The sequence below is a fragment of the Crinia signifera genome, chromosome 4 (genome assembly GCF_055691185.1).
Source record: "Crinia signifera chromosome 4, ASM5569118v1, whole genome shotgun sequence".
Classification (NCBI taxonomy): domain Eukaryota; kingdom Metazoa; phylum Chordata; class Amphibia; order Anura; family Myobatrachidae; genus Crinia; species Crinia signifera.
In genome coordinates, this window is record NC_139220.1 from 316,885,401 (window position 1) to 316,898,438 (window position 13,038).

Below are 13,038 nucleotides of genomic sequence, written 5' to 3' on the forward strand. Positions count from 1 at the left end.
TGTATGTATTAAACTTTTATTTTTCATGTGTCAGTGTGTGTTTATTGAACTACTTTTTTTACTGTGGAACTACAAGACCCAGCGGGCCCTTTAATGCCCCGCAGGCTGGGACTTGTGGTTCTCCAAGTCCCAGCTTGCAGATGAGGCTTGCTGGGACTCATAGTTCCACAGTTTAAAACAATAGTTTATTCATCTATTTTTTTACACCAGTATCAGCCCAGTGGCCACCACACAGGGCCACTGGGGACAGCACCAGGCTTCAGCCTGGTCAGGTAAGTCCTGGAGGGGGGGGACCCCTTTATTGGGGGGGTCCCAACTCCCCCAGGGCCCCTGGCCAGGCTGACCGGTCAGAGGGTTAATGCTTTGGCCGGGGGGGACTTGTATAAAAAGTCTCCACCCGGCTGTGGCATTACCCTGCTGGCTGGTTTGGCCTGGGGCTGGTTTTTAAAATACTGGGGACCCCTAGTCATTTTGATCCCCGTATTTTGGGAACCAGCCCCGGACCTGGGTCTGGTTGTTAAAAATCGGGGAACCCCTATTTGTCGGGTTCCCTGATTTTTAATTACCGGCCCCGGCTCTTTCAGCCTGGTGCTGGTTACAGCTGTGGGGGGGACCCCACGCTGATTTTTTTTTTAAAAATTATTTATTTTTCAATTTTTTTTACACTCTACAGCCTGCATGGATCTGACTGATCCATGCAGACTGCCTCTACTAATTCTTATTAGCGGCCGTATATACAGCCAGCTAATACGAATTAGTACGACATCGGAGGGTTACAAAGCAGTCGTATATGACTGCTTTGTAAATCCCCCTCCGGAACACGACTTTGCATACGACTGAAACAGTCGTATGCAGTCGTAGGGAAAATACTAATACGAAAAACTAGGTTTTTCGTATTAGTACATTTCCCCCATAATGTCACAGGCTATGTTTGTCTGGCTTGAAATGTGAACTGTTTAATGTGGCTTAAGAATTATATAATAATAATAATAATTTTATTTATATAGCGCTCTTCCTGCAATAGGTCTCAAGGCGCTTAATACAGGCATGTCCAAACTATGGCCCTCCAGCTGTTGTGAATGCCCATTGGAGCACATTACATTCCACACAGTAAGGCCCACTGCACAGTATACCCCATAGAGTAATGACCACCAGTCCTAGCTGGTGGGGGAATGTGGGTGAGGATGCATACAACTGCCTTACAAGAAGTGTGAACAGGGCCTGTCTTCAATTTTTTTCCGGGGATAACAAAGTATCCAATAGTCAGGTTTAGATCATTATCAAATTATATTAATAATGGGAACCGTGTCCCTGAGTTGTGGACCTTAATAATGAGGATTATCACTCTGGGAGACTAGGAGCGGGCAGCGTCCCGACCACTCCTGTCACCCCATTTGCAAGTGTATAAAAAGGGCAGAGGGGTACTTGTGTATTATCACGGTGCCCAATTTCATATAAATCGCATGCGATTTCTCTTTCAATGGTCCTGGTGACACAGCTCAACACTGGGATGTAGGAGGGTCCGAAGGAGCCAGGCACCTATCCTAAAGTTTTAGAGGGTAGGCTCCTCCCCTACTGCATCCCTGGACTCTTTAGTTCGTGTTAGGTGCCCACTGGAGTGGGTGCTATTCTTTTTTTTTTTTTTTTTTTTTTTTATATTTTTATTGAGGCAAGTTATTTTACATTACATTTTATCATAATGTCAAAAGCATACATTGCAATGTTTAACACTTGCTCTATTACAATGAAAATAAAAGTACAATATTACTTTAACAGTTAATCGTTTCTGAGTGATTACTATTACATTCATTTCACAATATTGGTGCAGAAATTATTTTCCAGAGTCTGGGGTGTCTAGTCCCTCCCCATTTCTATCAACTTATGTTTATTGGAGTTTTGTCACACGCAAGTTGCGTCATATACCAGGTTGTGTTCTTAAAGCTGTTGTGCAATTGTTTTCTAGTGGCTATTGGAAGATTATCTATATATGGCTCCCATGAGGACAGAAAGTTCTCCACTTTTTTTTCTTTTAATAGTAGCGTCTCCGTCCATTCCATTCTAAAGATATGACTGACTTTGCTCAAAAATAAGGGGAATTGCGGTGGTGCGCTATCCAACCAACCTTGTAATATCGTCTTACGTCCTGCAGCACTAAGAACTAGTAACATTTTTTTAACGTGTCTAGTTGCCCGCTGTTGTGGGGGGGTGATTCCTAAAATCGCCCATTCTGGCGTAAAAGGGACGTAATTTATCAATCTAGCTTCCGTGTATCTACGTATCATGTGCCAGAAATATTGAACGAATGGGCAAGCCCAGAGGCAATGGAAAATATCTGCTTCTGTTTGGTGACATCTTGGGCATGCCGAACTATCAGTTGTCCCCAGTTGGAGTCGACGCATTGGCGAAAGGTAGGTATAATGAAATGTATTTAAAAACAATTCCACATACATACTGGAGGATAGTGTCTTTCTGGAATATATCAGGGCCTTTTCCAAGTCAGTGGTTGTTAAATTAGGAAAGTGTTTTAACCAGCTAGACATTCCTCCCTTCACTTTTTCATTCTCCAAAATGGGTCTTAAAAAATTATAATGAATAGATAGTGCTTTTCTACTGGGTACTTTATATGTCAGTATCGTGTCAAATGTGTTGTTCCAGTCAGATTTTGAAAAGTGGTTAATCACATGCTTTACATAAAAGCGTGCTTGGATGAACGCTAGAGGGTACGGTGTCACCATTGCAACCTCATTTGAGAGTTCTAAGTATGTGAGTGGGCGTTCGCTCTCTGTCGATACTAAATTGCGTATTGTAGATACTCCTGCTACTCTCCAAAGAGAGAAGGGGTGTGCTGCCATTCCTTCCAGAAAATTTGGGGAGTGGGTGCTATTCTAAAGGGCTGCAGGAGCAGCCGAAGAATTAGAGTAGTTAGGGGATTTTTATTGTTTTATTAACTTTTACCCTAGCTAGGTAGGCACAGTGTGAGGATTCTCATAGTGAATCCTCACACTGCTAGCGCAGCAGGAGCTGACAGAAGCGCGTCCTGTCAGCTCACTGTGCACAGGGGAGACACTGTCTGGTCTCCCTGTGCAGCGCTTATAGCCTTTTCTAAAAGGCTGCCTGGGCTCCGGAGTACCCTGAAACCGGCTCCACATTTAGGTGGGGATCATGGGGGACAGGCGCTCCGTGATGGCGGCGGCCATTTTATGCGGAGCTTACACGCTGAGCTCCTAGATGAGAGGACAGCAGCGTTGTGACAGGCATGTTCCAAGTGATCCCCAGTTGAGGGGGAGACACTGGAACTAGGAAATCCTACCTGAGGAGCGGCTGGCTGGGGGTGGTTGGCGCCAAAAGGTCACGGACCCCGCAGCAGCAGGGACCTGTGGTCTCTTCCTTCACTCTGACTTTGGCGCCTTTCAGAACGCTTGCAGCGGAGCTGAGCTGGCTTACTGATCCTGGCAGAGTGACTTGGATTTCCTGGGCATCGCTTCCCCGCAGTTGAAACCAACAGACAGATAAGTGATTGGGTGCATTGCCTCTGTATAAACGCTTGTACATTGTTTGCACTGTGTATACTGATAGATATACATTTATCACTTGCATCATGTCTGAGCATCAGGCTGTGGTTTTGGGGGAGGGAGCCCTTAGTGCACTGAGCGCGTGCAATGTTTGCACACAAAAGTTTGTCCCTGAGCAGATGGCCAAGGGGGGCTTATGTATTACTTGCGCTGATGTGAGACCCATGGGCAGTGAACCCCATAGGGCAGAGCAGATGGAACCTGCGTGGGCCAGGGCCCTAGGCAGGTCAGTTAACGCTTTGGTGCAGCTTTTGGACAGGCAGAGTGATGGGCTGGTAGAATCACAGAGACCTATGCCATCATCTCAGCAGTCGTCTGGCTCCTTGCCTCTTACCCAGGCAGATCCTGCGCTGATTCAGGTGATGCAGGATACTGCTAAAGGGATCAACAGGTTCAGTGAAATGCTGGACAAAATGGATGATGTGGCAGGGACCCCTAGAAGGTCTTATGCTTTAACTACTGTGGTAGATGAGGAGGAAGGAGAGTATACTGACATCCCCTGGGATCAGGGTGATGATGTGGAAGAGAACTCTGCTGCTGGTATAGAGGATCTCATTGTAGCTGTGAAGCAGGCTTTAAAGCTGTCTGTGGAGGATAAGACTCCTGTTAAAGGTGTTTTTAAGCGACAGCGGAAGGAGGCTGTTACTTTTCCTTCAGATGAGGGGTTACAGGAATTGTTAGAAGGGGCTTGGAAATCTCCTGATAAGAGGCTACAGATGCCTAAGCGATTCCTTAGTCTGTACCCCATGCCAGAGTCTCATGCGGAGCTCTGGGAAAAGGTCCCAGTTGTGGACGCTTCAGTGGCACGTTTGTCCAAGGCTACTGTATTACCAGTACAGGGCGGTGCAGCTTTCAAAGATTCTGTGGATAAAAAGCTGGAGGGTAACCTCAAGGCTATCTTTGAAGGGGTGGGGTTTACCTTACGGCCCCTTATTGCTTCAGCCTGGGTCTCTAAGGCCATGATAGAGTGGGCTGGTGAATTATGCACCATGCTGCAGGCTGACCCTGGTGCGTTACTGCTTGCAGAAAAGATTAAGGCAGCTGCAGAATATGCAGAGGAGGAAGCTATTAAAATGGCAACCAGAGTGTCCACAGTCTCCATTAATGCCAGGAGAGTGCTTTGGCTTAAAGCCTGGGAAGCAGACAATGAGTCCAAGAAGGCTCTGGAAACATTAGCCTTCAAAGGAAAGGTACTTTTTGGTACCGAATTAGAGGAGATTATAAAGCAGGCCACGGGCGGCAAAAGTACATTCCTGCCGGCCTCCTCAGCAAAGCAGACGTCCAGATTTTCTGCTTTTAAGCCGTCCTTTCGGCCCTCCCCTAGAGGTGGTGCGTCCTTTCGAGGACAGTCTTTCAGGGGAAGGTTTCAGTCCTCTAGAGGCAAGACACAAAAGTCAAAATTTGGCTCTTTTCACAAGAAGCCTGCCACAAAGGGAGAGGATAAACCCTCTGCATGACTGTCAGGGGCTTCGCCCGACAGTGACAAAAGTGGGGGGGCGTCTCACACTCTTCAGGGACGCTTGGGCTTCTCTAGGCCAGGATGCCTGGGTGTTAGATATTATAACACAGGGTTACAAAATCCCTTGCAGAGGGCCGCCTCCGAAGAGGTTCATCCCCACATCCTTACCAAAGGAGGCACGGCTTCGTACAGCTCTTGTGAGAGCAGCTCACTCCCTTTTGGAAAAAGGGGTGGTTACACCAGTCCCCAGGGCAGAGTGGAAGAAAGGCTTTTACTCCACGCTGTTCCTGGTGCCCAAACCAGACGGGTCTTTCAGACCAATACTAAATTTGAAGTCCCTAAATGTTCATTTATGGGTAGACCATTTCAAAATGGAGTCCCTACGGTCAGTACTCCTGAGTCTGGACCAGGGAGAATTTTTGGCGTCCATGGATGTCCAGGACGCATATTTGCACGTTCCTATACACCCGGAGCATCAGACCTTGTTGAGGTTTGCCATAGGAGACCTGCATTTACAATTCCGGGCGTTACCCTTTGGGCTAGCAACCGCGCCAAGGGTATTCACAAAGATAATGTCAGTAATGGCGGCGGTGCTGAGGCTCAGGGGAATCACAGTAATACCCTATTTGGACGATCTCCTGTTCAAAGCAGAGTCAGCAGCCATGCTGCAGAGTCACTTGGCAGAGGCCATCAGTTTTTTGCAGGCTCACGGCTGGATTTTAAATTTGCAAAAATCTCAGTTGGTACCGTCACAAAGGCTCCAATTCTTGGGAGTCATACTGGACACCCATCTTCATCGGGTATTCCTCCCGGAGGTAAAGGCCAGGGATCTGGTCACCCTAGTCCAGGAGATTCTCAGGGCTCAGAGCATTTCAGTATGGAGGTGCCTCAAGCTCCTGGGGAAGATGGTGGCGTCATTCGAGACGCTTCAATTTGCCAGGTTCCACTCTCGGAGGTTCCAATGGAACATTTTGTCAGCCTGGTCAGGAAACACTTTGACCATGAAATCCGAGATGATAGTGCTGTCTTCGGACACCCGAGAATCCTTGAAATGGTGGACAGAAGTAGATTACCTTCAGTGGGGTCGGTCATTACAGACCTGGGACTGGTTGATAGTAACTACCGACGCCAGTCTCAGGGGCTGGGGGGCAATAGTCCTGGATCTCAGGCTTCAGGGCCTGTGGACGGCAGAGGAATCAGCGTTACCAATCAACATCTTGGAGCTGAGAGCTGTCTGGAAAGTGATTTCCTTGGCGGGAGACAGGTTACAGAACCTCCCTTTGAGGATTCAGACCGACAATGCCACAGCTGTGGCGTATCTGAATCACCAGGGAGGTACACGCAGCAGATTGGCCATGTGGGAGGTGTCCAGAATCTTCCTATGGGCGGAACAGAATGTTCCAGCTGTATCGGCTATATTCATACCAGGAATAGAGAATATAGAAGCCGACTTCCTGAGCAGGGAGGAGCTCAAGGAAGGGGAATGGAGCTTACACCCTCAGGTGTTTCACCAAATCACTTCGATGTGGGGAACTCCGGATGTGGACCTGATGGCATCCAGGGTCAACCGTCAAGTGCCCAGGTTCTATGCCAGAACAAGGGATCCACTAGCGGAGGCTGTGGATGCCATGACTATTCACTGGCAGGGAGATCTCCTTTATGCATTCCCACCAGTACCAATGTTACCGAGACTTCTGAAGAAAATACAGGGGCAGAAGGTTCCAGTGATCTTAGTGGCCCCAGATTGGCCAAGGAGGTCCTGGTACTCGAGGCTTCAGAGGTTGTCTGTGGACTCATGGCGTCTACCTCTGAGACCAGACCTTCTAAGACAAGGCCCATTCAATCACCTGGATTCAGATCGATTGATTTTGACGGCCTGGCTATTGAAACCACCATTTTGAAAAGAAAAGGGTTTTCTGAGGCAGTAGTACAGACGATGATAAAAGCCAGAAAAGCTGTATCTTCGGCAAATTATTATAGAGTCTGGAAGACTTACATTCGATGGTGTGAGAGAAGAAAGGCTCATACATCTCATTTTAAGCTATCAAGAATGATGGAATTCTTACAAGATGGTTTTTCATCGGGCCTAAGCCTTCAGTCACTGAAGGTGCAGATTTCGGCCTTGTCCATCTATTTCCAGAAAAAGATAGCCATTTTGCCGGAAATTCAAACCTTTTTACAAGGAGTATCCAGGTTGAAACCTCCATACAAGCAACCAGTAGCACCTTGGGATCTATCACTGGTTTTGGAATGCCTTCAAAAGGCACCTTTTGAACCTTTAAGGTCGGCTGACTTTAAGTTTCTCACGTGGAAGCTAGTGTTTTTGTTAGCAGTAGCATCTGCTAAAAGAGTTTCAGAGTTGGGAGCCTTGTCATGTAAATCTCCCTTCTTAATTTTTCATGATGACAGGGCTGTTTTAAGAACAGTGCCTCAGTTTTTACCGAAGGTGGTATCTACCTTCCATTTAAATCAGGAGATAGTTCTACCTGTGTTTCAACCCCCAGAGGGTTCTAAGAAAAGGGACAAGTTGAGAACTTTGGATGTTGTGCGTGCCTTACGCATATATGTGGACAGAGTGAAGAGTGTCAGGAAGACTGACACATTGTTGGTATTGTATGACGTACACAAAATTGGTTGGCCTGCATCTAAGCAGACTATTGCTAGGTGGTTGCGGTCTGTGATAGCCTTTGCATACACCAAAGTGGGTAGACCAGTACCGGCCAAAATAAATGCGCATACCACCAGGCCAGTTGCCACCTCTTGGGCGGTTCGACATGGGGCCACAGCTGAGCAGGTTTGCAGAGCTGCCACTTGGTCATCTGTTCACACATTTGCCAAATTCTATAGATTCCATGAGTTCGCGTCGGAGGACGCATCATTCGGGCGAGCAGTGCTGAGAGCTGCAGACCTGAGCGTACCCTCCCAAAGGACCGGCTCTGGAACGTCCCAGTGTTGAGCTGTGTCACCAGGACCATTGAAAGAGAAAAAGGGATTTTTGTAAGAACTTACCGTTCGAATCCCTTTCTCTGATATGGTCCTGGTGACACAGCGATCCCTCCCTTACGCTCAGTAAGTATGCCAGAAGTTTCATGATGTTCATGTTAAAATGGTTAAAAGTTAACAGTTTTCTGTTATAAAATGTGCATATAATATGTGCAGGCGTTTGTACTGAGTTAATGTATTCCAGTGGCTTTGAAAGATTGAACTGAAGAGTCCAGGGATGCAGTAGGGGAGGAGCCTACCCTCTAAAACTTTAGGATAGGTGCCTGGCTCCTTCGGACCCTCCTACATCCCAGTGTTGAGCTGTGTCACCAGGACCATATCAGAGAAAGGGATTCGAACGGTAAGTTCTTACAAAAATCCCTTTTTTGCGACTGATTTGCATGCGATGCGATATCGCATGTGATTTGACGTGATTTGCATGCTATTCCATCCTTGCATACCCCCACTATCCAAGTCAGCCCGAAGTGTGGCAAACGCAGCGGTACGCGTCCTCCCGACCTGTTCATACCCCCACTATCCACATCAGCGTGGAGTTGATTTTCTAAAGTGTGGCGAGCCCCGCGGAAAACGATCCCGAAGCGTGGCGAGAGGACACAGATTACTTGACGTGTATTCCATGTCCCCTCGCGGGGCTCGCTGTGCTCGCCACGCTTCAGGATAGTTTTCGGCGGGATTCCCCACGCTTCGGGCTCGGGGGCTCACTGCGCTTGCCACACATTATAAAATCAACTCCATGCCGACATGGATAGTGGGTGTATGAACAGGTCGGGAGGACGCGGACCGCGTCCCCTCGCGGGGCTCACTGGGATAGTGGGGGTGTGCAAGGATGGAATAGCATGCAAATCGAATGCAATTTTTTGAATTAGATTACTTATTCTCCAAGGCTACAGCTGGTAAGTCCATCGTCCTTCCGTCTGGATCCACACCGGGAAGATGCCCTTTTTCAGGGAATGCCCAACATACCTTTCGGACATCTAAGTTTCAGCCTAAGTCAAGAGGTGGCTCTAACGCCGCAAGAGGTAAAGCCAGGAAGGCATCAGCCTCCTCCAACTCTGACCGGAGTGCAAGCTCAGCTGCAACCAAGCCCTCCGCATGACGGGCTCTTCCCACCCGAGACGTTCTCGCTGTGGGGGCTTGGCTGAAATATTTCAGCCACGTGTGGGATGCTTTCTCCCTCAACCCGTGGGTTAGGAATATTATTTCACACGGCTACAAGATGGTGTTCGTAAGTATGCCCCCTCAAAGGTTCTTCAAGTCAGGACTCCCAGCAGCGGTGGATTATCGCAGGATCCTCAGGCAAGCGGTGCAGAAATTGGTACTTGCTCAAGTGATTATACCTGTACCAGCACTGGAGCGGAACCAGGGAAAGCTTCTCCAATCTTTTTGTGGTACCGAAGCCGGACGGCTCGGTCAGACCGATTATAAATCTAAAATCTTTAAACTCTTATCTTCGGGTCTTCGAGTTCCATATGGAAACCTTAAGGGCTGTCATTGCAGGATTGGAGGACGGAGAATTCCTGGCGTCCATCATTCTGGATGAGCAGTGGCAGTTTCAGGCCCTGCCGTTTGAACTGTCCACTGCCCCGCACGTTTTCACCAAGGTGATGGCAGAAATGATGTTCCTGCTAAGGACCCAGTGGATAAACATTATCCCATACCTGGACGACCTGCTGCTGAAGGCGGAGTCAGACTTGAGCCTGCAGGTGGGGATAGGGACTACCAGACGTGTGTTGTTGGACCACGGGTGGATTCTGAACATTCCCAAGTCCTCTCTAATGCTGGCCCAGCGTCTCCAATTTTTGGGGATGATATTGGACATGGTGGAGAGGAGGGTGTTACTCCCGGCGGAAAAGATCGCCGCACTCCAGCAGTTGTTGTTGGAAGTGCTGACCCCAGAGAAGGTGTCAGTTTACCTGTGTATCAGGTTGATGGGAAAAATGGTGGCTTCATTCGAGGCACTCCAGTTCGGGAGATTCCACTCCAGAGTGTTCCAGTGGGACCTATTGAGCAAGTGGCCCGGTTCACATGTCCACATGCACAGGTTGATTTGCCTGTCAGCAAAGACAAGACAGTCTCTGCAGTGGTGGCTCCATTCTCCAAACCTCCTCACGGGATGGAGATTCGGCATCCAAGACTGGACTCTTTTGACAACAGATGCCAGCCTGCTAGGTTGGAAGGCAGTGACACAAGGGGTGCGGTTTCAAGGAAGATGGATGCACCTGGAAGCACAGCTCCATATCAACAACTTGGAGCTGAGAGTGGTTTATTACGCCTTGTTGCAAGCACATCACCTCCTGGAAGGCAGGCGGTCCATTCAGACAACGCAACGACAGTTGCATATCTGAATCGGCAAGGAGGTACAAAGAGCAGGGCCTGCATTAGAAGTCCACCAAGATCCTTGACTGGTCAGAGGTGCATGCAGTGGCAATTTCAGCCATCTTCATTCCCGGGGTAGACAACTGGGAATTGGACTCTCAGCCATCACGACCTACACCCTGGGGAATGGGGACTACATCCCCAGGTATTTCGAGCATTGTAGATCTGTGGGGGCAGATATTGCTCGAGGACGAGCGATCCACAGGCAGAGGCGATAGATGCTCTGACTACGGTATGGTCGTACACCCCCATTTGTGCCGCCAATTGGTACTTGGTCATTGCCTACCTTCAGTCATCATGGTACGAACCATTGGATGCCACGGAACGGAAATATCTCACCTGGAAGACTGTGACCTTGTTAGCTCTGGCTTCAGCCAGGAGGGTGTCTGAGCTGAGCGTTTTTTTTTGCAAGAGCCCCTACATGATATTTCATCAGGATAGGGTGGAGCTTCAGACAAGACCACAGTTCCTGCTGAAGGTTGTGTCAGCGTTTCATTTGAATCAGTCGATTGTGGTGCCTTCTAGCTTAGGACATCAGGATATCCCAAAATCCTTGGATGTGGTCAGGACCATTCGAGCTTATGTCAAGAGGACTGCACGTCTCCGCAAGACTGAGTGTCTGTTTGTGCTTTATGACGCACAGAAGAAGGGCTGTCCGTCTACCAAACACACAATTGCTAGGTGGATCAGTTCCACCATACAGCAGGCCTATGTGGCAGCGCAATTGAAGGTAACCGGCTTCTGTGACAGCCCATTCTTTGAGAGCAGTGAGCACATCCTGGGCGGCTGCTCGGGTTGTTTCCGCATTGCAGCTATGTAGAGCTGCCACTTGGTCGGGTCAACATACCTTCGTCAAATTCTACAAATTTGACGCTTTGATACCCAGTATGGGCAGGCGGTGTTGCAACAAGCTCTGCACGTTCCCACCCTTTCTGGAAGCTTTGGGACCTCCCCAATATATTGAGACCTCTGTATTCCATATGGATGTTAGTGAAAATAGGATTTTAATACCTACTGGTAAATCCTTTTCACGCTCGCCTCACGGTGCTCAGATTGAAATTACCGCATTATTGTTATACCTGTCTTGAAGGTTGCAAGGCAGTTACTTCAGTACTCTATGTACCTTTACAGGTCCGTTGGCCTGAATTGGAGATTCTGAGGTTTTGGTGACTTTTGCTCCTTTTCAAATCACATTAGTGATTTTAATATTATAAAGTTTCTTAACTGGCTAGTAAGGGGAAATAGAGGGGAGGAGCCAGCACACCCTTGTTGAAGAAATTTATGTGCCTGTCTCCTGTTGGATGACCTCTATTCTCCAATGTATTGAGACCTCAGTATTCCATATGGACTTCGTGAAAAGGATTTACCGGTAGGTATTAAAATCCTATTTTTTCCTTTTTCTTATGTCAACTAGGAAACGACTATGTCGGCACGGTGACGACATAGTTTCTTAACCATTGATTCATCTATGAAGGAATTTTAAGCAATCTAGCCTTTTCCATACATTTTAGATGAACCTCTTCAGTATAATTTTATGTACCTATACATAAAAAAACAAGTAAATGACCATGTCAACACCTGCACAGTGTCGACACACTGTCCTAACAACTAATTATTTTATAAAAGAACTCTAAGCATCATGGCTTTCTCCTATATATTTTAGATTAATCCCTTCCATAGCATCTTCCTTGCATGCCTATACTAATGAATTCATAGCGTTTAATCTTGGATATGAGCCACGTTTGTTTAATCTTGGATATGAGACAAATGGGAAGGGGGGGGGGGGGGCTGAATTTGGTTTGTCACTAGCAGGTGCACCAGAAGAAATACAATAAAATATAACCTTTATTCATATAGGTTTAAAATTGTGAAATATGACAAACTACATATAACATAAGACATATACAGAGTGAATAAGTGCAAGTTAAAATTGCACGTACGGAGTCTCCATGTGTGTATATTCTTTTATATGGATAAATCAACCACTTTGAAAATGTTGAGTCCTCTTATTTATATCCTCAGGACGTATAACTACGCATATATATTCATAAACTGGGAAAGCGGTAAATGCTCAGACATTAGGTGTGTCCGTGATTGCCTGTGTGTATGTATACATAGACTTATGGGTCATGTATTTCTAGTTAGATCTCCAGATCCTAATTTTATACCAAATCATGGAAATAGTGTCTCAATTTAGCTTAGCCGTAATGCGGTCATTTCGTGTAATTCAGCAGCCGTTAATAGAAGTATTGCACCTATATTACCCTTGAAGGGTCATGTATACGGCTTAATATTATATCTAGTGTTTGAAATACAAGCATGGTGCCACAAATGATCTCAGTGTAACGCAATAGGTACACCAACAGGTACACAGGGCTGTTACTAGGTTTTAGAATAAATTGTATCACTAACAGAGCATACACACTGGCCGCATATCAGTGATAGGGGATCAGTGCCCCGTAAATACCATTGCGGCTGCCCATGGTAGAATGTAAGTATAAGTTAACCTATAACGGATCGCCTGTAATGGGGGATCAGTGTCCCGCAATGTGGTCACAATTGTATTAGATGTACTTCAAGAGTCGCTCACATAGGTGATATATACCAATTACCCTTGGGGGGGGGGGG

At 47.2% G+C, this 13,038-nt stretch overlaps 1 protein-coding gene across 1 annotated transcript in view; it reads left to right on the forward strand.

Annotated features, from left to right (window-relative positions):
• Positions 1-13,038, forward strand: part of LOC146075894 (uncharacterized) — a 41,098-nt gene that overhangs the window by 4,132 nt on the left and 23,928 nt on the right. The gene's annotated exons all lie outside the window — the stretch shown is intronic.